This window comes from Camelus ferus, chromosome 15, assembly GCF_009834535.1.
Source record: "Camelus ferus isolate YT-003-E chromosome 15, BCGSAC_Cfer_1.0, whole genome shotgun sequence".
NCBI lineage: Eukaryota > Metazoa > Chordata > Mammalia > Artiodactyla > Camelidae > Camelus > Camelus ferus.
This window is the reverse complement of record NC_045710.1, coordinates 46,397,863-46,425,233: the sequence shown is the minus strand read 5'-3', so window position 1 is coordinate 46,425,233 and position 27,371 is coordinate 46,397,863. Positions and strand designations below refer to the sequence as shown.

Genomic DNA, 27,371 nt, shown 5'->3' with positions numbered 1-27,371 from the left:
GGAGTGAAAGTTAATGCCAGAAACTATAGATGAGGAATCACAATGTTTCCGCTAAATGAAACCTTATTGGGCAGGATGCTTTTCAGCAGTGGCCGTTCTTAAAGGATAACTGCTTCTCAGATACTAAAATACAGTACAGCTAATGAACCTCGTTGAATGACTTTGTCTAGGATTGCTATTTTGTGATGCCAGGCCTTCTGGCATGTCAATCATTACCTTGAAAAGCTTTTTCAAATAACTGATCCCAATCTCTGAAAACACTAATAGATTCCCCAGTCTATAAAACTCTCCATCCCGTCTTTAATCTTTCAAACCTACATGTTGTTATAATGGATAAGACAAAGCCCTTAAGATGTATTTGGATCCCTTATAATAAAGATCAGATAATTAAGGGATCTGGGAAGGAAAAGTACAAAAGACAAGAACTTGTCTCAAAAGTTTTACCCCATTTTCGCATTTCTAACAAAATTTGGTTTCCAGGGATGATACCAGAAGAGCTAGAGAAGTGGCCTTAACAATACTTCTGTGGATTTTGAGGTTTTTATTTGTTGTTGTTGTTCTAGGTTGTTTTGTTTCGTTTTACAAGTTTGAGTATTTAATTAATTGTTGTTGTTCTTCCAAAATTGTAGTGTTTCTCCCTTTAGTCCATTACAGCAAGTCACTGGCTATCATGTTTTGAACAACACTTAGCTCGGGTCAAATGCTTTATGAAATGGACCCCACTCAAACTTGAAATGGAACATTAAGACCCACAAGGGCGCTAATGGTCCTCCACTGATGCTTCTCAGGAGTTTTGCTTCTGGTCCACAGGGGTGCTCATTCTTCTTTATGCATTTTTGACTACAGTACAGATACTTTGAAGATCCTCCCCTTGTATCCCTGAGATAACTAAGTTCCTGAAACATTTGCTACATTAATTAACGCCACCCAAATAGTAGAGATTAAATCATCCCAGACTTCCAGCCAAATGGAAACTCCTCCCTCTGGTAGCTCAACAAAGAAGGACTAGAAGCAACTTTTTACACACATGTAAAAATACCCATCAATTCCAGAACTGCTCACAACAGAGTCCCAGAAAGCTGTCTTGTTACTAAAAGATCCCAAATGAAAATATAAGGAAACAGGTTCAGACAAATAGGGTGAAGTTTCAACTTTTGGAGATTCTGGATTTGTTCATGGCATGCTGTTCTCTCTTGGATTGGCACAGAAACTAAGGAAGATCTGACCTGGGAATCTCAAGAATGCTGTATCCAGCTCATGGATGCACTTGGCAGAGAGCGCCAAACACAGGAAAGTTCTGTTGTCATGATCATGATCTCACTGTGGGAAGACTCAATGTTAGGTCCGATGCCATGTTTGAAATCAAAAATAAAAAGTATGCTCCTCTGAGCTAATAGCATAGACCTGTATGGATCATGCCACACTCCAACCTAGAGAAACATGACCAGTTTAGTAGAACAGGAAGAGGTCTTTTTCCAAACATGTGGATGGAAGTAAAGGCATTCTTAGAGATGGGGTGGAGTCTCACAGAGGTGCAAACGAAGGCAATGTTTAGAATAGTGTATCCACATGCCAGGCACATCATACCTCCCCCTGCTCTGCAGACTCAATACATGTTTATTAACTTGAGTTAATATGCTTCTTAGTTCTAAAACATAGTCCAGGGCCTCATTAGCTAGTCCACACAAGCCGTTGGGGAAGAAGGTCATTCTTAATACACCTCCATTTTATATTTGGAAAGCCAGAGACATTAAATGGTTAAGTGACATCCTCAGGTCACTGTTTGAGTTGGAGGCAGAGCCAAGATGATTGTCAAATGCACACCTACCAGCCACCACTGACCTGGTCAACCACTGACAAGGCCACTTGCTACTGAGGGAGGAACTCCACGATAAATGGAATTTGAAGTCTACACTCAGAGAATTCTCAGGTCTCTCAGCAGATGAAGAAATTTGAAATTAACTCAAACTCTCCTAGGGGCTGGCTCAGGAAATTGGAACTTCCAAGTTCAAGTAAGAAGTTATGGAGGAAATCTCTTAAGATGGCACAAAGGGGGACTAACTGAGGCGTGGCAAGGTCCCACAGAAAGGGCATGAGCGCTGGAGGCTCTGGATCCAACTCTACCACCCACCAGCTGGGACCTGAAGCAATTTACTAACCTCTCCGAACCTGTTTCCTCATCTATACAATGAAGATCGTAATCACCATCTTGCAGGGTTGATGTGGAAACTGAAGTTGTTATATAAGCCCCTAAGATGCAGACTAGTCCATAATAGGCACTGAAAGACAAGCCAACAAACAAAACGCTACTACAGCCATGATTCCACTAAGAATTGGAAGGTATCATCCATTTAGAGGACGTGAAGGTTTCCGACTACTTGATGAAAGAAAATCTAAAATCATGAATAAGCACATGGACAGGGCATTCAATCTGCAGATCACAAAGATAATTTTTTCAGTATGAGAAAAATGCTGTCCAGCAGCTTATGAGCAGATGTCATCCTGGACTGGTGCCCTTGACACAAGGCAGCCTGCCTTTCATTGTCTGTTCTCCTTCCTCTCTGTCTCTCAGTTGTGACTTTTAATATATGATGTTCATCAGATACACCACAGACTGCATGGGGGTATACCCAGATGCCATACAGACTGTCAAGATTGAGGGCAGATGTAATAGGCACTTAAATTTGCCTGAAAATTTAAGAAAGGTTTAAATTATTTAATGCTACATCTGATGATAGGATTTGTGACAGAATTGGCTACTGAAAATGCATTTGGGGGTTCTCACCTTTCAACCCCAAACTGCATTAAACCAGTATGGTGAACTGCATTTGGAATTTTATCTGACAATATGATGGATGATAGTATCTATATCTCCGTATCAAAGAGAAACCACCCTTTTTTCACAGGGAACTGATTTCAAAGGGAGTTACACTTCTGAGGGAGAGATACTTCAGAGATCTGGACCTGGGAGCCTCCAAGACTATGGATATTAAATAGTATCAGTGTTGAAAGAACCTCAGTAGTCTGCTGATAGCCTTGAAATATGTACAGTTACACCTCTCTTGTCCCATGAAGATAGTCCTGGTGCCATTTAAAGATCTGCAGCAATACGGTGACCATTTAAAATAATTTAAGAATTACCTCCAAAGAGCAATCGCATGAAGAAAAACAAAACAAACAAACAAACAAAAAAAAAAACAGAGGGTAGTGAAAACAATCACTTTTAAATCCTTGCAACTTTCTCACTCCTTTAGGTTGATCTAAGCCAGAAGACTTCAGGTTGAGGAAAGCCAGGAATATAAAAGCTAAGGTAGGCTTTTAAATTAAATTTACCAATTTATGGTTTCCTTTAACATGATCAAAGCTAAACTTTTGCAGGGAAGTTTTCCCAGTAATAAAAGCAAGACATTCCACCTTCAAAGACATTTTCGTGTCTGTTCAACAGCTTTGATTGCACAGTATCCTGTTTTCTTCAGAATTAAGTTTCATGTTTGTAAATTTTGGTCAACAAACTAGTGCCAGTTTCCCAGATTTCATGCTCAATCCTGAATGGCCTAGGGGGACACTGTGAAGTTAGGGAAATTTATAAGGGCTCTGCCTTCTCTGCCTTCCCCTAAATGCAGGGGTTTCACTAAGCTCTGTCTACCCATCTTCCACCTTCTTATCTTACTTTACAGACTTTACCTGGGTGATCTTGTCCACAGGCTGATGACTCCCAACTGTCTACCTATTCTAGCCTCTTTTCTGAGCTTCAGACTCCAAATGCCTGCTGGACATCTCTGCCTGCATATCCTGTTCTTAAATTCATCATGCACATTAGGGAGCTCTTCTCCACAAAATTTCTCCCCTTCCTCTTTTCTCTTTTTCTTTTACTGGTGCCAAGATCCATTCAATCACTCAGTTCAGAAACCTGAGCACAATATAAGAGCACAGAGGAAACTCCAAAAATAGTAGCAATTTACTGCAGGGTAGGAAATAAGGAAGGCATTCCAAGTGACATTAAGGGAGGCATTCCAGGTGACATAATGTTATTATAGAGACACCCAAATGAGAAAGAGTAGAGCATGTGTATTATTAGTCAGGATAAGATAGGGTCTGCTGAGATAATAAATAAACCCCATAATTTCTATAGCTTTCCTTCTTATTATTTAAAAAAAATTCCAACCCCAGTTGGTCAGCTTTCTTGCAACAGAAGCTCAGGATCCAGTCTGCTTCCGTCTTGCAAACCACTGTCTTAGACTCCTGCACTTCCTGACTTATAGACAAGAGAGAATGACCATGAAGAACTCAGATGCCCTCTTAGCTTCCTCAAACCAGAAGTGTTATATCCCTTCTGCTCATGTTTCTCTTGTTAAGAATTTGGTCATTGTCTCAACCTAACTGGGAAATATCTTCTCATCTGTCCAGGAAAATGAAATGAAGTAGTGAACACAAAGCATTGTTTCTAAAACCACATGTTTAGGAAACCATAGGAAGACTGGGATACTGTAGGAAATCAATGAGGTGGTAAGGGTAATAAGTCTTGTGGGGAAAGGGTGGATAGATAGGAATGTAGGAAAAGTCAAAGCCAACATAACTAGGATTGGGTGGGGTTCAGAGCCTGAGGGCTGTGCTGTGGGTAATGGGATTTTAAAGATGGGGATAGTGCAAAGACAAGGAGATGGGGTCAATGGAGGATCCTCGAGCTAAAACTTTTCAGCCTGAGATCCCCCTAAGTAAAGGGCCAGCTCCTGCTCCCAGGGCCAACCTGAGGTTCCTACTGTTTTGAGATTCAGTGGAGTGCAGGCTAGCGTCTGGGACTCAGCCTAAAATCAAACAAAAAGTGTGTTGTGGTACTGTGAACTCTATCTCTGCAAACTGTGTGGTCCTTCTTTAAGTGACTTGGTTCCCATGCTTCCCTGCTGGTACTCCCTTCTATGTTGCATCCCAGCTTTCACTGCAGGCTGACTTCCCTGTTCTCTCTGGATTCAGCTTGAATTTCTTCTTGGTTTCTTGCCTCCTTTGCTTCTGATGGGAAGTCCATCTCCAGGAGTTGTACCCTAGCTGACTTCCGAGTTTTACACTCAGCTTTCTGACACTCAGCTGTCTTCTGCCACTCTTGTCCAGTCAACAGACAAAATAATGACAGTAACTAACATTTACTGTGTTTAATATCTGCCTGGCACTTTACAAGCATCTTGTACTTAGGATAATATATGTATGGATAATACATGCAACCACTACATACTAATACATATTAACATGTATGATTAGTATGTTATATAATAAAATATCATACTTTAAACACCTGTGTATATAAATAAATAAAATAAAATTTCATCTTCACACTGCCATGTGGTAGGTTGTATTATTACCTCCCATTATTTTACAGCTGAAGAAACTGATGCAAAAGCAGTTAACTTGCCACATTGGTACAGATTGTAAGTAGTCAAATTGGAATTTACATTCAGGATATCTGTTTTTTAACCGCTTACTGCTATACTACTACTAAGTAAAAATGATGGAGAGGAGAGGACACAGACAAGATGGCTTGATGATCTTTAAAAAAAAAAATGTGAGGAGCAGTTGTGATTAGCCCTGAGAAGGCAGAAGAGTCTTCACTGGGAAGAACTTGCAAAGAAGGAGGTGCCGCCAGAGGATAAAAAGCCTCCAATTACTCACACAAGGGGTATTTGTTTTCTTAAAAAGAGACAAACTCCTGGAGAGGATAATGCCAGAATTTTTATCAATGGAATTTCACAGCCCTGGCAGGTGGGTGGCAGGGAGATTTGAGCCCCTCAAATGACAGCTCCCAGGCCCTGCCTCAGAGAAGTCCATTCGTCTTGGCAGAGCCCCTCCCACGCACGCACAATGTGCGGTCTCGAGCCGGCTTGCGGCTGGACATCTTGTCAGCCTGGCGCACAAAATGAGGACTGTTTCGCCTGCACGCAGCTGGCGCGCCCTTTCAGCGGGTCCCAGCTGCCCGGAGCCGCGCACGCCACGGGGCCACGCCCCTAGATGAATATTCATGAACGCCTTGTGCTCAGAGACCCGGATTTAAAAGCCTCTGAAGGGATTAGAAGAACCATAGGGGCTTCCAGATAGGAAGTTAGAAGGAAAGAGGGGGTGGGCTTTGTCAAGGCTTGCTTCTGAGGACTACAAAGAGGAGAGAGCACATGGAAATGGAAGCCCACGGTTGCTAATCTAGGTGAAGTCAAATTTATAAAGGGAGCTGGCTGCTCCTTTTAGTTTATCAAGTCTTTCAGTGTCCCTCCACACCAGCAACGTGCCATTACTGGTGTTTCGTAGACAAGCTCTCTTTGTAGCCCTGGGAAGCATGAAAACAACCCAGAGTAAGTTTTTAGCTGGATGTTAAGTGCTTGCTTCATAACCCGTAACCAGCGCACCCGTCTCACACAGGGTCCTGGCAGGTACGTTAATTTGCACTTTCTAATGATCTGATCTATGAGTTTCTATGGGTGTCAGGCTATGTCATAGGCTAGAAGCTTATAAGTAAACTTTTAAAATACATATACTCTTAGATCTAGTTGGGACATTATCAAGGAAACTAACCATACCTGCTAATACTCATATTTGACTCTCTTACTTTTATTAACAGAGAAATTTCCCAGCTCAGATCATCTGAAAGAGTAGATAGTGCCCAAATGCGTTTCACTGACCTATAATACAAGGTGAGTTTGGGGCAAAGTGCATTTATTGTCTGTTGTTGTTGGGGCTGTTAGAGTTCACTTTAGAATCACTTAACAGAATTGCTGGCAACTTTGTTGAGTACATCTATTCCATTAATCCTCCGTTAAGAGAGAGGCTCTGTTTCTTACCTACAAATTGGAAATGGAAGAAATAACATTATTGACAGGAAATTGTTTTGAAAAGACAAGGGAATATGGTATGAAAGCACTTGGCTGCTTTAAAGGAGGGCAGACTCCCTCTCCACTGCACTTCCACCCCAGAGAATGGAACACAGATGCAGATGTGAGGGTGGAGCCACAGAGAGCAGCCATGAGATCTTATGGGAAGTAGGGACCAGACAAAGGGCACAATCTAATATCCCAGTAATCACGGATTCTGGAAATTATAGACTGATGAACTTGCCATTAATCCCCAACAAAGTTCTAGACTGAATAGTTAAGCAGGCAGCTGGTGGGCACTTAAAAAAGAGGACCACTGGGAATCAACTTCACCAGGAACTGGTCAGGCCAGTTTACTTCCTTTTTATTTATTTAAATGAAGTGCTTGACTGGTGCATCAGAATGCTGGAAACAAAGGACATCTTGACGAAAGGACAGGTTATTTATCTCCTCCCACATTTTTTTTTTCTGTGATGGATTCAAGATTTAAAAATTATCAAATTGAGCATTTTGGCACCTAAAAGAGAACAGACTCTAGAGCCAGAAAGAACTGAGTTTGATTCCAAGCTCTGCAACTCAGTAGCTCTGAGACATTGAGCATATCTGTGTCTCAGTTTTCACAACTATAAAATGGGAATAGAATACTTCATAGGTATGGAAGGAAATACAAATAGACCATGCAGTGCAGGTACTCAAGAGAGGGCAGTTATTATTAAGATACAATTTAAAAGGTAAAAATTCAAATATGAACTCAGGAAAGAGAAGAACTTAATTAAGTAATTCATATAAAAAATTTTTTTTTACATTTACTAAAAAGTTCAGTGTGAAATAAGCAAATGACATGTTTCAAGTGTAAACTAAAGCTTGTTAAGTATGTGAACCCAGTAAGAAAGAGTCCCAGTTAATTCCAGTTGGTCAGATCCTGTCTAAAATTCTTTGTCCCTTTCTGAGTAGCATACTTGAAAGGTAGCAAGAAAAAATTAAGTAATATCCTGGATGGTAGGAGCCTCAGAAACCACAATATCTGAAAAATAAAAAACAAAAAAATGGTGATGTTTATCTAGGAGAAGAGATCATATAATAGCTGTCTTCTGATATGTGAAGAGCTATGATGTGGAATAAGGTATTAACTTGGTCTGTACAGCTCCAAATAGTAGAAATGGGACAAATGACTGGAATTTGCAATGATAGATTTTGAACTAAACATGTAAGCTCTTCAACAATGCAATGAGCATTCCTGAAAAATAGCAAACCCACAATTACCAAAAGTACTCCTGCAGTGGATAGAGGCCAGCATTCAAAGATAATGTAGAAGAGATTATTGCACTGGAAAAGAGAACGTCCTGGTCTTAGCTTAGAGTTAGTAATATACCATTTACATGCCACCACCCCCAACCATGGCAGGCATGGCTAATCAGTGAAAGCTCTTTTTCCCCACTGAGCTAAACTCGGCCTGGCAGGCCTTTTCAATGCAGTGCTCCAAAGCCATCACCACCATTTTATCAGAGTTGACAGCCCACCCAACCCAGATGATCCCTCAGAGTCTCTAAGATCCAATAACTTAGAAATTTCCCCCATAGTATAACTATAAAATATGTCTGTAAATTAACTAGAAGGAGAGCCACAGTTAAGTGCAAAATATTTGCAGATATCTATGTATGTGTATATATTAATGTCTGTCTGTGCACCTTTGTGTGTACATAGATATGGGATAGTACATAGATTCCTTGGTCCTACCCTAAAACAGGACTCACATGAGGGAAGTAACTCATTACACCCAAGAGCCCTTAAATAGTGAATCCCAGTTGAGACATGCCAATAGTTAGTGACACTGCTTTGTGAATACCCACCCATTTCTTTTGTACAAAATTCGAAACTTTTCTTACCCTATCCCACCCCTTACAGAATTTCAAATTCATTTTGCAAGTTGTGACTTTGGGGACATCAAGGGCAAGTTGATTAAAAAAGAGAGAGAGAGAGAGAGAATTTAAGGAGTTGGCAGAGAATGGGACTGTGTTACTTAGTAAACTGTCAAGAAAAAGGAGAATTATATCACTAATAACCAAAAAGAGGTCAATAAGAGACTAAATTACAATGTCTAAAGATATAGCAAACTAGAGTCCAGGCTAATGGTTGGGCAACGGGGACCTCCTAGAAGGGATAGTAGTTGAAGCCAGGTGCGTGGTAGCTCACAGTTTGGTTCCCCAGCTAGAAATGAAAAGGAACAAACTGGAACTGGGTTCTAGTCCAACTCTCAAGGAGAGGGACAAAGATGCAAAGACAATCCTTTGGAGAAAAGAGAATCTTCTCACTAAATAGTGCTGGAATAATTGGATATCTATATGCAGAAAATAAAATCCCTCAATCTGTAGCTCTCACCGTCTTTCAAAAATTAACTCAAAATAACTCATTGACCGCAATATAAAACTTAAAACTATAAATCTTCAAGTTTTCTTTTTCAAAAGGATTAAGCTATTTAAATTTTTAAAGTGAGTCCATTTAAATCTATTATATATATATATGTATATACACACTTATTATATATTATGTAAATGAGAATATATACAGGTGGGGTACAGATACGCAAAAATCATTAAGGTGGCAAGCACTGCTGCCCTTTGCCACACTGCCTCCAAGGGCTGGGGACCGTAGCTAGCCCCATCCAGGCAGGGTGGTGTTTAGTGCAGAACTCTAGTCTCAGGAGGAAAGCCAGAGTGCAAATAGTGTGTAAACTAGGACATTCTCTGGAACCCTGTTGTGTGGGCGTGGGAAATTCTGTTGGAAGGAGGGTGAGAGGAAGCTGCTGTCTGCAGCCCAGCCCTTCTCAATTCCCAGGATCTGGAGTTCAGGAGACAGGAACACGAATCCTAGATGTCGCTGGTCAGTGCTCATGTGGCTAATTTTTAGCAGCCTGGCCTGACAAAGTGGGCTCAGATGAGCAGGCCAGAACCTGAAACGTAAGCTGTCAGAACCCGCAGCTAAGGGAGCTGAGGAGGGTGTGTGCTGCTCCTCTGACGTCTTAATTCTTGGACGTTAGATTATGACACCGGTTACAACTTCCTTTAGCAGGATCAAACTCCAGTATGTCAAGAATTATCAAGCAGGTATATAACAAACATTTGTGAGGGACCACCCCACCCTATCAATTGATTTTATAAAAAAGTTACAAAACATTCCTTCCTTCTTTACCCATAAAATTCTTATTAAGGCAACACATTGTAAAGCTTAAAAGCATTAGCTATGGTGTCAAGTTGCCTGGGTTTGAATCCCAGCTCTGTCTCCAATTAGATGGGTAATCTTGGCCTCATTTCTTAAGCTCTCTGAACCTTAGTTTCTTCTTCTGCAAAATGTGGATGGTTAAAAAAAGAAACAAAAACAAACAAACAAAAAAACCAAACCAACCACCCTCCCAGAGATGAGACGATAATCATGTGAGGGTGCTTGTTTTCTGGTGCATTTAGCACATAGGAAGCACTCAGTGTTAACAGAGCTGGGAAGGGACTTAAAGATCATCTAAAACCTCTAAAACCTCTTATCTGCTGTACTAGTAGAGCAAGGCCCAGAGATCCTGGTGACCTACTCAACATCCTGCAGCTAAATTTGGGGGCACACCTGCTTCCCCAAAATTGCAGTACCGTCATTTTTCATTTCGGTTTCCTTTCCTTGGTGGTTGGGATCATTTTCTTGGTACCTCCTCTTCTTATACCAGGCTTAGAACAACTTGCACCGTATTTTACTCTGATTTTCCATGGCTTCACTGTGACCCTACATTCTTTTAGCACTCCTACATCGTGAAAACAGAACGCCATCTGTCATTTGATCAGTGCACAACAGTCCCTCAAGAGCTGAGTAAATGCCTTTTCTATGAAGCATCCTTCCCTTTTAAGCATAATGCAGTGTTATAATTTAACTTTCAAGATCCACTCAGGAGAGAAGGCTGATAAAACAGGTCCATACCATAAACATTCTCCCCCTGGGCAGCGTGACTGTAAATATACCAGGATGTGCCCTTCTTGAGCTAACAACAAATTACCTAATGATCTTCCACTTTCAGGCTTTTAAGAGCCCTTCTCTCAGAAAGAAAAGATGGTGTGTTGGTTTCTACATGATCTCTTCATATAATGAGCCTAAGCTATTATTTCAAAAAGATCATCTAGGCACAAAACTAATCCAGGTGGAAATCTCCTTCGCCCTCATATTTTCTCAAACTCTATAGGGTAGAGTCATAAACTAAGGCAGGTTTTACTAATAACAGCTCACCAGAAGGACACGCTATTTGGAAATTAGGTCACATCTTAGGGCTTTCTGCCAGACTCACACACAGGAATAGTAACATCATTGCCAGAAGTATCTTTGAACACAAAGCACAATGACAGATAATGTTGTTCTCCTGGGAAATGCTGAACGGCTGGATTCCTTATAGGGTTTCTTGGAGTAGAAGTTTCCTGACAAAAATAAAGGGGTTGAATGGAATGCTTTCAATGTCTGCCTTTCCAAAATAGACTACTTCTCTGTCCATGTTTTTATTGTGTTTATATTTCCTGTGCCTGAAGTGCCTGGCACGGAGTAGGGATTGAAATGTGCGGAGTAGAAGAGTGAACCATCTATTTTCTTTCTCTTCTGTTATCCCATCCCCACATTGCCTCCGAGAAACATAAATGCAGATAAGCTTTCCCAGTGAAGAGTTCAGACTCTCCCTTTGGGTTCTGTTCTTCATGTTTGTGGGATGTTTGGTCAGGGCATCCTGTTATCTGGGGCCTTTGAGTGCTTAGCACCCTGCCCTTGTCACAGCACCTGTCCTTCCTGCCTTGGAGAGGGATGAGTTTAAAATCCTGCCCCAGGTAACACCTGGGAGCATGTGAGAACTGTGGAATCGCAGGTCTCACTCCAGAATCAGAATCTGCGCTTTAATGGGGTCCCCTGCAGACTCATGCGCACATTCAAGTTTGAAAAGCATGAGTATAAAGCCTGCTGGAATGATGGGTTCTCCAAATACTAACTGCCTGCTTGTCTGTTGAGATGGATAGCTTCAGAGTGCATTTCAGGTGGACAGCTGTTTCCAGAAAGGAGAGAAGGATAAGGGGCCCACTAGATTTCTGGTGCTTGCAAATTGACAGGAATCATCAGATCTATGGCAAGGGACAGAGCGTCTGCTTCAGGGGACCGAGGCTCACAGTCAGCACCAGCAGGCTGGTGAGATTCTCTTCTGTACATATCAGCAAGACTTTGAAACTATCCAGGGCCTCTTGCTGTTTTTCTTCTGTGTGTTTCCTAAAAACTGTTGCCAAAGCATTCAAAACTTAAAATTACAATCTGATTGCCTAGTTGTCTAAGTAAAAGAATAAAGCTCTTTGGGGGCCACAAGTTTCCATTCCAGAAGAAATCAATAGAAAATTTTAATCTGTCAGTGATAAATCATTGTATGTATTGATTTCCATGGCTTTTAGGGCTCTTAACAGCAACAGGGGGAAAGGCTAATCTTTCTGGAATGTGCGTGCACTTGGAGCACAGCCCCCAGGGAGCAGGGAGCTTGCTGGTTAGTCAAGAGTGTGTTATAAACAAATTATAGGCAAAAATTCCTTTAACATGATAGAATTCTCCATTTTGGCTACTCTGTAGCATTTAGAAGGCAGACGATACCGGGGATGGAACAAATGTTTAACAGCCATCTGCTTTGCATGCACAATTGGTATAACCAATTCACATGCAGCGTGGTACTTCGGTCTTTCTTTAAAAATACTGCCAGCAGCATTGTTCATTGAAACCCTCTCCTTCAATGCAAACTCGAAAAAAATGTGCCCTACTGCTATTCTACTGGTGATGTTTTTAGAGACTGATAAACAACTGATAACGAATGAGGGAAAATACTGGAAACATCTGTGGTATATGTTCTCTGTAGATTGAATTTTACCTCCATGTATTTGTTCATAGAGTTCCCACTGCCTGCCTGCTTCCCCCACCCACCTCCACTGGTTAAAAATCCTGCTTATTCTTCACAGAGTTCCTCTGTGTAACCTTCTCAGAGCTTACAAATTAGAGTTCTGTTTGCTTCCTCTGTGTTCTCGCAGCCAATGATGTGATCTCCTAGTACACCATGGAACTCTTTCTACCTTACATTAGAGTTATTTGCCCTGCTTTATCTCCACTGCTCCACTGCATGCTTCTTTAGAGCTACGCCTTATTATCTTGGTGGCTTTCCACCCAGCACAATACTTGATACATTGTGTACAGTCCCTAAGTAGTCTTTGATTTGAACAAATGAGGGTTTATTGAGTTCTCATTATTCAGTATCTCATAGACCAGTGTGACCAGAGAGCAATAAATATGGAAAAGCAGATATTAGGGGAAAAGCAATGGGGCTCCACTAAGGTCTTAATTCTCTTTGTCAGCCAGTCAACGAATACTTAACTAGCACCTATTGCATATTTGGAAAGAGGAAATTATAAAACAAGGAAGAGGAAGTTACAATCAGGTTATGAAGACAAAATGTTCAGGGCACATACAGGCAGGACTATGACGCAGGCAGTTTTATTCACCATCTATCTACACCGTCTGTCCCCCTCCCTCTGATTTCCTGCTGTCTTCACTTTCTTGTCTCCTTTGCTATGTCCTTATATGTGCATCTAAGTGTAATTCTTATCACTCCGTATTATAATTAAGTCAGGAAATTAAGTTTGAGCCTGGGCCATAGTTGGGGTTCAAGTATGTCGGTTTCTCACCAATGACCCCAGGACCAGGCCTAAGTTCTTAGAGAAAGGAGCTGAGAGAGAATTTGAAAAAGGCTGTGATCACCAAGGACTTTGGAAGAGGAAGGGCATTAGGACCCAGAAAACAAAATGTAGCACCAGTGAGGCAAGTGGCATTCTTCCCATTTCTGAGCAGAAGACTGCTGGGTCACAGTGAGATGTGGACTGAAGGGCAAACTTAATATTGGCATCATTCATTCTTTCATTCATTCTATTGTTCACATATGTCTTGAGCTGCTAGTAAGTGTCTGGCACTGTTCTGGGCCCAAAGAAGACAACACTGAAGAAAATGGACAAAGACTTTGCCTTCTTGGAGCTCACTGCTGCTATGTGATGACCAAGAGGCACCATCTGTAGAAATTCATGTTCTTTTAAAATCTACCCCAAAAAAGGAGGGGCAAGTGACTGAGCTTGAGAAGAAAATATGGCCTCAATCACTCTCCTGTCTTTTAGCTCTACGTTTGCTGACTGGGTTAAATTTGCCTCTTCCTTTTTGCTGCAGGGCAGCCTGGAAAACAGTAACAATTTTCTGCTCTGAACTGTTCCAGAGATGCTGGCTTCTAGTCAGGCTGCCTACTATATTTATTCCCTGTAAAATTGTTTTCTAGAATTTCTTGAAAACAATGTGAAAAGTCTTAAACTACTATAATATAGTATTGTTTTCTTCCATCGTTAAAGAAAGTTTTGGAAGTCAAAAAACAAAACAAAACAAAAACAACCCCAAAAACCTGTCATCCTTGGGGCTTGAAAGCAGCAGAGATCAGCAGGGGAGACCTGAAATGGAAACGTATATGTGGTTAGTGTGGGAGCCCATGTCAACAGCCTGGCAGGAGGCTGCGTTCCCACGTAGGTAAGTAGGGCAGAGCTTGTGAAATTTGGGTTATTTGTCTTAGGAAGACCATATTTGTACTCAGGGACTGGTGAAGCCTGCACAAATTTGGGTTACATGATAACTTATTTATTTACTTTCTCCCCTTTCAAACTATGAACACATTGATAATAGGAACTTTATCTCACCAGCAGGTAGAAGAGTTAAAGGTGCATATTAGGCATAGCTTCTCACATAATATATATGTGAGAAAGGGAGGGGAAAAAGAAAATACTCGATGATTGCAAATATTTCAGATGTATCTATTTTTTTTTGCAAATGGCAGGAATTCATTCAGAGCCAAGCCGGGTGACAGTGTGATAGATCTCCATCAACATCAGATACTAAAATAAGGTGGGGAGACTGGAGGAATTCTGAAGATACTTTGAGAAATGGCCACATTATTGGAATATAACTTTTAGTTGCAACTGCATTTAAAAAAATACATTGGCTGTCTGAGCAGTGGCATGTGTGCAAAAATCTTTTCATTATTTTATAGTCATACCTCCTGTGGCAAGTGCTAGATTGTGTGTTATTGATCATAAGGCCTGCAGGAATTCCAAAAAGAGCTCATTATCAGGGAAAGTTTTTGTCTACCCAATTTTTTAAAAGGATCAGTATTATAATTTTGGCACTGAAATACTGAATTTAAGAAATGAAGAACCAAAAAGAAGAAATAATATAAAACTGATCAGTATCTTAACAACAACAACAAAAAGAGTAAAATGATTAAAGCAGTAACCCAAAATGAAAATCTAAAAAGAATGGTGAAAATACTTTTATTTAGAAATAACAGAAACAAATTCTGGCTGGCTTAAGTAACAAAGAGGACTTAATAGAAGGATAATGAGAGTTTCAGCCAACTCACCCCAAGATAACCATCCTATGTATTTATGGTTGGGTGGTGTTTATGCTGTACCCTTTGTTAAGTATTTCAGCCTTCTGCTCTGGACACTTGAGTTCCTCATAGACTCCCAGGGCAAAATGCAGCTGGCCCTCAGAAATGGACTAGGGCCTGTGTGTCATATATGGTAGTTTGGGCAACAAGGGACAGAAAACTCTGACTCATGTTGGCTTATAACAGGGATTGGCAAGTGACAGCCCACAGGTTGGTCACCTGTTTTGCTGGAATATATTCAGAACCATTCATATGCATATTTCTTAAGGCTGCTTTAGATCTACAATGGCAAAGTCGTGACAAAGACCTCCTTGTTCATGTCCAGCAGGAGAAAGAGTAGCCTCCCTGCTAGACATCGGGATATAAATTTTCAATCAGATTGAGCCAATTTAAGATGCATGCCCATCACTGGGTCAATACAGTTGACAGGGGATTGCCACATACACATTGCCTTAGCCAATCTGCAGCCCCCTCTAAGGACGGGGCATCCAGAGCATCAGCGTTGCTTACAAAGGAGGAAGTGGAGAGTGGATGTTAAGTAAGCAACCAACAGTGCTGAGACAACCAGGCATCAGAGGGGAACCTAGACATCTCTGCCTCCATCCCTAAATCTCTGCTTCTCTCTTTGTCTCTGATTCATTGTTCTTTCTCCTCACAGCTTGTTTTCTTCTACTTCTCCCAACACATGGTGGAAAACAAAGCTTCCAGTAGCTCCTGTGTTTACTACTACAGTCTGACAATTCAAAGAGGCTAATCTCTGTTTCTCCTTTTTATTTTCAAGTTCCTGAGGAAAGATTTTGATGGGCCCAGGTGGGGTCAGGGGCTTATCCTTCAATCAAAGGTGAGGTCATGTTCTTGAGCTTAGAAACTCCCACTGTAACCAAGTGGATGGTGGCAGAGAGAGAGTCAGTTCTGGGAAATGGTGTTGGGCAGGTGAGCGAATAGGTGTCTGCTACAGTATGTTTATTTCTCCATGTCAGATTAAATAGTCCAACATTTTCCATTATAAATGCATATATGAGGATTATTTTTCATTTTGAGAAACATAGACCCAAAAGAGCATGCATTCAGACAGGGGAGTTTATCTTTCTTTCATATAAAACTCCAAGGGTAGGCAAGCTGGTATGCCATTTCTGCCCACCCATCTACTATGTTGCCCTTGTCTTCATGGTCCAAGATGTCAGTTAGAACCCCTGCTAGCATGTCCAGAATTGTAGCAGCAGGATGGAGGAAGGGACAAAGAAGGGGCAAGAGGTACACACCAACTGTCACTTAAGGAATGTTCTAGAAGTTGCCATATAAAACTTCCACCCAGTCCTTTGCAAGGGAAGCTGGGAAACAGCCTTTTTTCTTACTGGACAGCTACATGCCTAGCTTAAAAATCAGGGGCTCTATTACTGTGGAAGAAAGGAGAGCACATATTAAGGGAGAAAAAGCAGAGTGATCGTAGTCTCTGTATAGTGATTATTCATTTTTATAATACACAGGCCTTTAAGCTAAAAGGGTTTCTTTTTAACTCAGAAAGAAAAAAATAATAATCCTCATTAAGAAACATAAAGGGGAGGTTAATAATACAACTCATGTCTTGTACTCCCGTAATTGAAATTTGAATGCATTAAAGTAGCAGAAAAATATACAAAATACAGCTATTGTTTGCTTGTGCATGTATGGCCTTTGAATAAAGGCAATGCTGTGTCCTAGTGAAGAACTGTCTCCTAGATACTGACAACCAGTTCATGTCATTTTAGACAAAATTCTGTGGAATTCTGTAACTGTTGTTAAGGATGTGCATGCCTTAAATTCAGACTCAGAAACACGAAGTGCTGAAGAGCTATTATTTAAGCCCAGGAACCTTCTTCCACTGGCTAAGCTATCAAGATGGAAATGTCCAAAATGACCAGCTGTATTTCCTCATCTTAAAAAAAAGCATTCCTGGTTCTTCTTGCTGCAGTCATAGCTTGAGAAAGTTTCACCAGAGGATTTGTAACTTGCCTTTCAAATTATGATCGAAGGGCCTACCCTTTCCATAGCCAGTTTCCTATGGAAAAGAGATTCAAATCATATTCTCCATGCTGCCAGGGTCTGTTCTTAATGGTGACTATATAAGTCTGACTCAGTCCATTTAGATTTAGAAAAATAAATAAATAAATAAGGAAGTTCAGGTCTCTTGCCTGTGAATGAATGGGCCATAGAAAAAGGGGATTTTTTTAGTACCTGAAAAATTCCACTGAAACCAAGCTTTGCTGCAGAGGGTGTGCCAGCAATCAGGTCAACACCCTTCCCACAGTCAGGGAGTACAAGTGCATGTACTCAACTATTATTTGGTGACAAGAATAGAACACTATTCTGAGCAATAAAGTGTTATTCAGTTTCTACTAAAGTACATAGATGCTGTAACATGGTAATTATTCTAAGAAAGAGTGTTTAATTTAGAAATTACCTAACCTTTTTGGTTTCCATTTTTGATGACATTTGTCATCTAAATTAGCAACAAACCTGTGTCTCTTAGGCTTTTACATCAGACTCCAAACCTGATTCACAATTTTATTTTAGGACTATCAACCCATTTTTTAGCGTTCAGCCTGTCTCAGAGATTTAAGGACAATCCAGACCCAGGTAATCTGCAGACAGAGTAGAGAAGCAAAGGAATTAGTGCCACTGTCTTTAAGCAAGGCAGAAGAGTGACCATGTCACCGCTGGACTGTCATCCCCCAGTATGGTACTTCTAGATTTCTGGGCAGAAAAGGAAGTCACAAAACAGCTGATGGTTGCCAAGTGCTGGGACTTTGGCCTCTTCCTGTGAACCAACAAAATACCCTCAGTGTAGCACAGGGCCTGGTATAGACAGGTGCTTAAAAAATTACTGCCAAATGAATGAATTAATAAGTGGATTTTCAGGGGATCTAAGACTTGATTAAATATAACCAACATTGGACTGATTATTCTGTTGGTTCGCAACTGATCCTAACAGTTAGATGGGGTTACAGGTAATTTTTTTTATTGTCCAAACTTCCTACAGTGTTATCATATTCCTGTAATTATTTTATATTCCTCTAACGCTTTTAATAAAAAATACAACAGTAATATCAAGCCCTAGTGTTAAAAATTGAGTGATAAATTTTGATCTATCCAAAGTTCCTTTAAGTAATAGAACTGCCACTATAAATAACAGTTGCTTTTTAAAAATTAAATCAATTATTTAATCATAATAACAGATTCTATCTATCACATGGATAACACAGTTATAGCAAATCCACTTAAGGCTTCCCTGGAGTAAAGAAAAAGGCATAGGTGAAAACTAGAGAATAAAATAGCTTTTACTGTTTTAGGCCATCTGTAGAGAAGAACATTGAGATGAGTGACCCTATTTTAACCTCTGTACCAACCATGTTATCATTTACTAAGCACCCATCATGCTGTGGTTAGGCTTACCAGGAAACACTTACCAGCAACCTCAGAAATTCTGTCATTAGTACATGTAGTCTACCTCATACTACTGAGAAAAGTACTTCTTGAAATGTCTCAAAAAGGAAGTATTATTATAAACATGTAACAGCTGTGGCGGCCGTCAGACCTGGACCAATGGTGTCAATGCTTTCACCCACAAACCGACTTGCTGTCAGAATCCCTCCCACTTTCAGCGGAGAAAACAGGTCACATGAATTCAAGGCTCCTCACAGTACTGTGAGCACTATGAGTCCCGTCCAGATGGGAACCGTGAATATTATCCTTCAAAGACAACAGAGAATAAATACTGAGGTGTTGTTTTGACCGTGAGATCTGATAAATTCTATCCTTCAGCTAAATGCCTTTCTGTCCAGCAGAAATAGCCAGGTTATTTGAGTATTTAAAAGGAGGTTTACCAAAAAAAAAAAAGGGGGTATTGAAGGACAAGATGTTTTATCAAGTTCTTCAAAACCAACAGTTGAAGTGAACAAACTGTTGTGGGTGCTTTTAACATGTGAATTTATGAAGTTGTATGCTCATTTCTGTCATCAGGAAGCAAGAGATAAAAATCCCTTTTAAAATCACCGAATCAACACAGATATGATCTTTGCAGACTTTTTTCATTTCTGTCATTTCTGTGTCTGAAGATCTGAATTTTCATTCATTCAAACATATTTGCTGATTTCCTGCCAGGTGGCTGACACTGATCTGGAGCTCGGAATACATCCGTGAACAAAATAAACAGATCCCTGTCCTTATGGAGATTACATTATAGGTGGGAAACGGAGAATGAACCATAAACAAAACAAGTAAGTAACGTCAATAGACATTAGGAAGGATAAATGTTATGGAAAATGGAAATATTAAGCCAGAGTAAGATAATCAAGAGTGCTAGGTATGGAGAGGGAAGGCCAGTTCAGTTCAAACAGGTGGCAGAGTGGCCCCTTTAAGAAGGTGAAAACCTGGGGAACATGAGAAGGAGAGGGAGTGGGCCACGTGGCTATCCAGGGAAAGCATTCCAGGCCAAAGGTCTAGGGTGTTTGAGGAACAGCAAGGACACCAGCATGGCTGGAGGGGAATGGTTGAAGGTCAAGTTGGTAGCAATTGGGGCCACAGAGGTGATGGGGTTGTACAGGCCTTTGTGGACACTTGTATTGCTCTGAGTGACACAGAACACCATTGTGAGCTTTTTGAGCAGGAGTGGCATGGTCTGACTCTATTTTTGAAGTATCTCTCTAACTCAATTCTTGAGACTGGCCTGTAGGAGAAGCAAGGAGCAAGGGTAGCAGCAGGGAGGCTTGAGAAGTGATGGCAGTTACCCAAGAGAGATGACGGTGGCTCAGACCAGGCTAGTGGAGGTGGAGGTGGTGAAAAGTGCTTGGATTCCACATGTATTTTGAAGGAGGAGCCAACAAGATTTAGATGTGAGAAAGGAGACAAAGGGAGAGGAGTCAAGGATGACGCTGAAGTTTTTGGTGGGAACTAATTAAGGATCAAGTCGCCATCAACTGAGGTGTAGACGGTGGGTGGAGCAGGCTTGAGAAGGGAGAATGAGGGTTCGAGTTTGGACTTGCTAAGTCTGATGTGTCAAGCCAGCAGTTGGATAAAGTTCTGGAGTTCAGGAGAGGAATCTGAGCTGGAGATACACATTTGGCAGCATGTTTAAGGCCGTGAAATTGGGTGAGATCACCAAGGGAGGGAGTAAGGAAGAGAAGAGGCCCAGGAAGAAGGCCCCGGGGCCCTCCAGGGTTATGAGGTTGGGGAGGAGAGGAGGGACCAGCAAAGGAGACTGAGAAGGTAGAAAGTGAGGAGGAGGAAGCCCAAGAGAGGGTGTGTCCCAGAAGCCACGTGAAGAAACTCTTCCAGAGAAGAGGGAGGAATCAGCTGTGTCAAATGCTGCTGACACACACCTAAGCTGAGGCCTGAGAACTGACGGATGGACTTAGACAAGTGTAGTCATTGGCGTCTCTGGGAAGAGTAGTTTCAATGAGGCGTTCATGGGAGACACACATGTTTGAAGTGAGTTTTAAGAGATGATAAGAAGAGAGAAATTAGAAGCAGCAAGTATAGATATCCCTTTAGAAAACTTTTGCTTAAAAGAGTACAAAGAAATGAGGCTGTGGCCCCCCATTTTTCATATGTGTTTTCTTCATGTATTAGCATGAAAAATTAATAATTGCCAAATGAATGCCCTGTTTTTTTTCAAGCAGGCAAGTATGTCCTAAACACAGTTATTTACTGTGGAGTTATTTAATAAACCATTAATATTACTTTCTGTACAAGGCCATTTCCAGAGATTATAAAATCATCTCCATTATAAAAGATCCTTGAGGCAGAAGGAGGCTTCTCAAATTGATAGATGCTTGGGTGTTTCTCCCATTCACCGGTGATGGAATAGCGCCGTGAAGCAGGAGTTCAGCTCCCTTTGCTCCTTATTCCCAGGACCTTGGGAAAAATCTTGCTTCCAGTGCCTACTTCCAATAAAACAGGGGAAAAGGGAGTGTGAGTCAGTGTGAGGGCACCATGGTGTTGGGAAGGTGAGGGGATGGGAGGAGTGGTGTCTCAGAAGTCAGATCTAATCCCCGTGACTGATTTTGACTATAATTTGGATGTTTTGTTTTAATAAGGCTACCTTCAGACCCAAACAAATGGGAATCATTTTGTCTACCTTCATAAGCAAGGATCAAGTCAGTTAATGCAGGTAAATCACTCAGCAGCTAGTAAACTCTCAACAGTTGGTGGCTCTCGGAGTTCACTATTTTGATACCAAAGAGGGTATGGTCAGGAGCCCTCCGAGACAGAGCCTAGAGAGGAGGAACTGCTGCAAAGTGTGCGGTGGGAAAGGGGCGTTAATGCAGCAGGTGCATGCCGTTTCTTAGAATCTCCTAGGAACTGCTGCATCAGTCCTGGTGCTGCCCCAACACCCTCTCCTGTGCTAGTAACTTCTCTAGTGGAACTGAAAATACATGGAGAACTTGGCAAATGTCAACTGTGGCTAACATTCTGTCCCACTAAGAAATTCGTACCACAAGAACACACGCACGCACCCATGCACACACAGACGCTGATCTGGCTTCAAAGTAATTGAGAATGAAGGAGATAGAGAAATTCTAAAATGTCATTTTCCCCTAGGTCAGAGCAGGGTCAGAGATATTCTGGGACCTGTTCTCAGGGGAATTATTTCTAAGAACCTTGATAAAATGTACAAAGCTAGGGGGAAAGTAGCAAGGTGAAAAGCAGTGGTTAGATAGAAGGCTTCTCTAAGAGAAAGGACTAATTGGTTTGATTGGAGTTTCTTTTATATATTGATGCCTACTCTCAGGTCAGCGGCATCACTTTCCAGGTGACATGAAAATAGTGAATATACAGCAAAAAGGGCCTGGCAGGTGCACAGAGCTAAGCTAACAACTGTCAACCCTGCCCATAAAATATTTTTACCCCTGGTTTTTGGGGGGTTGCTACTTCTCAGTGTCCTCTGCACTACTTTACTGGTAGTAGCACCTAAAAGAGCTCTGAAACAAATCCCAAATTTGGGACAAATTTATAGCTGAATGAATAAAGCGCAGGCTTTGGGATTCCACAAAACTGGAGCTCTTTTAATACCAACCAGGAAAATTTGGCTAAATTACCTAACCTCTCACAGCCTTGGTTTGCTCCTCTGTTTATGGGTCTTAATAAGGCCTGCTTCCCTGGGTTGTTGCCAGGACGGAGTGAGAAATGGATGCAAAGCCCCCAGCACCAATGCATGACACACAGAAAGCGCTCAAGAAGTGGTAAAGTATTACCATCAAGTATTACCATTTTTTAACGATTTCTTTTCACATAGGAGTTTCCATCCATCCCAAATTCAGGAGGGCTATTCTAATAAACCAGTGGTCAGTGTGGTTTGTAATTTCAGTGTCCAGCCCACTTTCCTGAGGAACGTTTAGTGTAATCGAGGTGAAGCCCTCAGCAAGGTCCCTGGGCCGGATCTTCAAGTCCAGTATTACTAATGGCAAAGAACTGGAGGAGATTGTGAGGGCGATCTGGCTGCGACAAATGTCACCCCACTGATCGCCAGGGTTGATTCAGGCGATCTGGCTGGCTAGGCGGGTGTCCCCTTCCTCCCTCACCGCTCCATGTGCGTCCCTCCCGAAGCTGCGCGCTCGGTCCAAGAGGACAACGGTCCCCGATAGAGGAGGACCGTTCTTCTCCGTCAAGCGTATACGAGTAGCTGCTCTCCCCTGCTAGAACCTCCAAACAAGCTCTCAAAGAACTGGAGGAGGGGAGAGGAGCACCACTGTACCAGATACAGCCCCCTCCCTTTTTTCTGAAGTCTGCTTGTCCCTTTCTCTCGAACGCTCTTCGGTTCCCAGAGAGCGGAGGCTCCTGGGAAACAGGAAGTAGCGAGAGGCCTGTGAGAAAACCCCCAGATGAGGATCGGCAATAAATCTCACCCGCCAACAGTTTGGTCAGAAGAGGTAAATTCCCCGCCAGCCCTCAAAAACAGTCCCTCAAGAAAGCTTAGAGAAGGTTAACTTGGGAAATCCCCTCAGAGGCCGCAGAACAGAAACGGAAATCTGCTTCTTGAGAGAAATCTGAAAGCAGCAAGCCAATTAGCGGCCGCCCGGGTAGCGCTCTGTGAGAAGCCGCACTGCTGCTCCCACCCGGCTTCCCCCTTTTCATCCTGATCCTGAGGGCAACCCTAGAGGGACCCGGTTGTCAGAGCCACTTGAGACCCACTCTTCCCAGGTTCCCACCCCAGGGGGCTGAAAGGAGCTCCCAGCCTCTTGACTTGGATGTCTGCTAAGCCAGGCTTGCTTCCCGTTAGGACCCCCTGTAAACCCTCTCCTCCGTACCCTTGGTAGGATCGCCAGCTACCACTGTCATTCTGTGAGTTTCCTTTAGAGCCTTGCAGTAACAAACCCATCAGGTTTTACTGGGTTCTAATCTGAATGTGACCTTGGGGTCACATTTCTTAGCTGCTGCTAAGCTCCAAGAGACTGGGAGGAATCCTTCCCACAAGGAAAGGAAAAAAAAAATCACATAGGCCTTGTCCTTTGAAAGGCTTAGAATGGAATATCCGCCAATGAGTGGTAGCAGAGAAAATACATAAACACTAATGGAAAGAGGCCTGGGGGTGGGGGTGGGGGGACTATTGGCTCTATGGCTTCCTGATTGCTCCATGTATTTGAGGCCCAGGTCACCCAGCTCCCCACACATCATTCCTGTTCACATAGGACTTTCATTGGGTGTTTTTTTTGATCTGTGGTTTTAAATGACCATTTCAGGAAGATGACAAAAAATAAGATTTTAGTAGAAGAGAGAGGAAAGTAGACAGCTAAAACTTTCTTTACTATATGCTTACCCAAAATAGATGTTGAATTTTGGAAAAGAGAAGTTTTTAAGGGAGTAAGTACTCTAGGTTTAAAGTCCAATAAAATATTATGCTCTGCTGGAGCGTGTGTCCTTTTACATCATAAGGACCTCACCATCGTATGATTCACAATTACACATTCCACTTTAAAATACTTTTTGACTCCTAGACAACAATCCTGCCAAAAATTTCTTTCCTGGTACCTTCAAACAAACATGATTCTTAATAACTCAATTCATGTGGCTTTGTTAAGATTCTTTTTCCAAAAAATTGTAGATTCTTAGCCACCTGTTTCTCTCCATGCTGGGAATAAGCCAGAAAACTCCTTTTTGGGTTTACATGTTTCCAGGCAATTAGAATAAATTCATTCTGCATACACAAATAATAATAGTTACATTTAAATAACTATCCTACTTGAAAATTCTTGATAGTCTACATACCCTCCAAAGTTATTATTCCATATTTTCATTTGGGAGTCTAGGAGGTGTTTAATTCTCAGTTCCTAGCAAGACCAAGGAATATTTCTGACTTCAGGGTAAACGTTCATCTGTTCTCAGCACTACTGCAGTTATGAATGTGAAATCAATTAAATGATGATACACGTCAGCAATAAAACCAGCCCTTTAATGCAGACGCAGATGAAACAGATTCCAACATGGGCCTGAGAGTAATAAATAAACTAATAAAAAAGGAAACCAGGGAGCAACTTTGAAGGAAGTAAGCTGTTTGCCTTTGCCCTGGAAAGTTTATAGTGTTTTAAACAATTGTAAACATGTCAGTATTCGTGGATACCGTTACCATAGCAGCATAGCAACAGTTAAGAGTTTCTCCAAACATACCCAAAAGGAAACTAAAAATAGCTTGTCTTCAATATCAAAACACGTACATATACATATTCAGACAACAGTACACAAAATGATGTGTGATTAGAAGTCCTGCAGACACCAACCTTTTACAAGAGCACATTGCAGTTGACTTTAAAAGCCAATGAGTTCAGTTCCTATAGAAATGGGTAGGGACCAAAGAGTCCAAGAGAGGGAAAGGTGGACACCACCTTGAATTCTAAGTTCAGAGGCTCATGACCCCAAATGCCTCCAACCATTGTTTTGTCTGCTCCACCTGACACTTCCCTGGCCCCCAAGGGCTCCTGTGTCCTAGTCACCTTTGGCTTCTAACAAAACTGGAGTTGAGTTTATGATGCACACTATTATCTCCATTTACTGCAGTATTTTCTCATCTTTTTAAGTTTGCCAGCAGATTTATTTCATCCTCCCAACAGAGATTGAATAGTAGTTGCATTTAAAAAAAAATAATGTAAAACCAAATGCCACACTTTACCAATGAATTTACTTTAGTGGACACACAGTGACAGGAAGAGTGATTCCAAACTGAAGACACAGTATCACTACACTTTTTGGACCTTCACTGTTTTGTACTTTTTATTTACATTGAAGAATTACAAGTATTTCAAAAACATCATCTAGTGGGAAATATTGCTGGGGCATATATAATTTATCAGCTAAACTGGGACACTTTTGAGAATGAAAGGGGGTGTTATTTATAATTACATTGGGGAAACAAGTGTAAACCAAGATTGCCCCAGGCAGGCCCAGATAAATGGTCACACGATATTATATACTAAGTATCTTGAGGGTGGGGGTGATGTTTACTTATTTTTGTATGTTAGCACCTATTAAGAAAAGAATTCAATAAATGCTTGTTAAGTGAATGAATTTTATAATTGGATTATATTTTTGTAAAGCTTTTAAAAATTATAAAATCAATTTTTATACATAATACTAAGCTGAGTGTATTTCTTTTTTTATTTCAGTCCACAGTCTATGCATTAGGGTTAAATGAAATCCAACATAGCTCTGAAGATGAATCTTCTTCATCCTTTGATCTCCTTGAAAGTAAAGAGGATAAAAATGGAAATACATCTATGAGTCATAAAAAATAATTCTCTCAGTGTGAGATGGTTTATGAAAGCACTAAAGAAGGGTTAGAGTATAGATTCAGATAAGAAGCAATTTCAGAATCTCTACAATGGTTATTATCTTGGTTTCATTTTCTCTGCCAGGAATGTTGGCCACTAGGGAGAAACACCAAACAAGCATTGAATGAGTACCCTCCCACTAGGAAGAAGGCTATTTGTCTTTCATGGTGAGTTGAGAAGAGTACTAGCCATCAGTGAACTCCCAGGAGTAAAGGTAAGAGCCTCTTCACTTTCTACCAGGATCTCCCAGGAGCATAATGTGTGCCTTACACAAGTCATTTTCCCATTTGATGGACCGCCAGCTCTTGGTTTATAAGCTGCATGAAAGGATTGCTGTGGAAAGTAATCATAATACTCAAGAGAAGCACTTAACAGTTCTTCTATGGAAAGCACTATAAATCTCCCTACCCCCACTGTGGAGAGGCAGCAGAATTTGGGAAGTGATATTGCCTATTTCTGGGACCTCAGGATCTCAGTCTGCGTTATGCTGTTTGTTTGGGTTTGCGAGCCAGATTGTCTTATACAGTGTTGCCTAAACTTTTGGGGCTCTGGTTTCTTCATCTTTCAAAGAAGGAAAATAACCATCATACCTTCTTAAAGGGTTGTCTGTGAGGGTTAAATGATGTTCATGTAAAACACCTGGAATATGAAAGTGAGCTATTATTCTTACTCAGCTTAATATTTCTTTGGGCATTTGACAAGAGTTCTATTGGAAAAATTTTTTAATTAAAGGCAAAAATTATGCTTTTATGTTTTTAATTCAAATAAATCTAAATGTGTGTACCTAATGCCAGAAGCTTTTTAGGCCTAGGCCACTTATAATCTCAATCTACATCCTGTTCTTTTATCTCTCTCCCCAGAATTTGTTTGTTACTCTAACACCAAGGGGACTTTGTATTCTATGATTACGATTATGATTATTTCATTAATTCCATAAAATCCAAGCCAGTTTGTGTGCTGGACCATAACTAGTCACTTTATTTCAGGGGAAGCTGAAAGCCTGCACCAAAAGAATGATACCGCTTCTTTAATATCTAATTTAGAGACTAAGAAAGCTACAGAGAAGTGAATTTCTTTACAGAATTATGTAAGGTTTTATATGTAGTGAATTTCTGGTGTCTGAGTGGAGGGGGTTGGGAAATGGGCCCTTTATAAATATCAAACCATGTTGTTATCTGCAGAGAGTGTGCCAGTTGGTTAAATAGAGCCAAA

The 27,371-nt window shown here is 41.2% G+C and overlaps 1 protein-coding gene across 1 annotated transcript in view; it reads left to right on the top strand.

Moving 5' to 3' along the window:
- The window catches only part of PELI1 (pellino E3 ubiquitin protein ligase 1), a 134,407-nt gene that overhangs the window by 9,688 nt on the left and 97,348 nt on the right, over positions 1 to 27,371 (top strand). Inside the window, exons 5-8 of the mRNA XM_032497669.1 lie at positions 3,255 to 3,310; positions 6,599 to 6,671; positions 19,501 to 19,616; positions 26,244 to 26,373. The gene's annotated coding sequence lies outside the window, so the exon portion shown is untranslated. The remainder of the gene's footprint in view (positions 1 to 3,254; positions 3,311 to 6,598; positions 6,672 to 19,500; positions 19,617 to 26,243; positions 26,374 to 27,371) is intronic.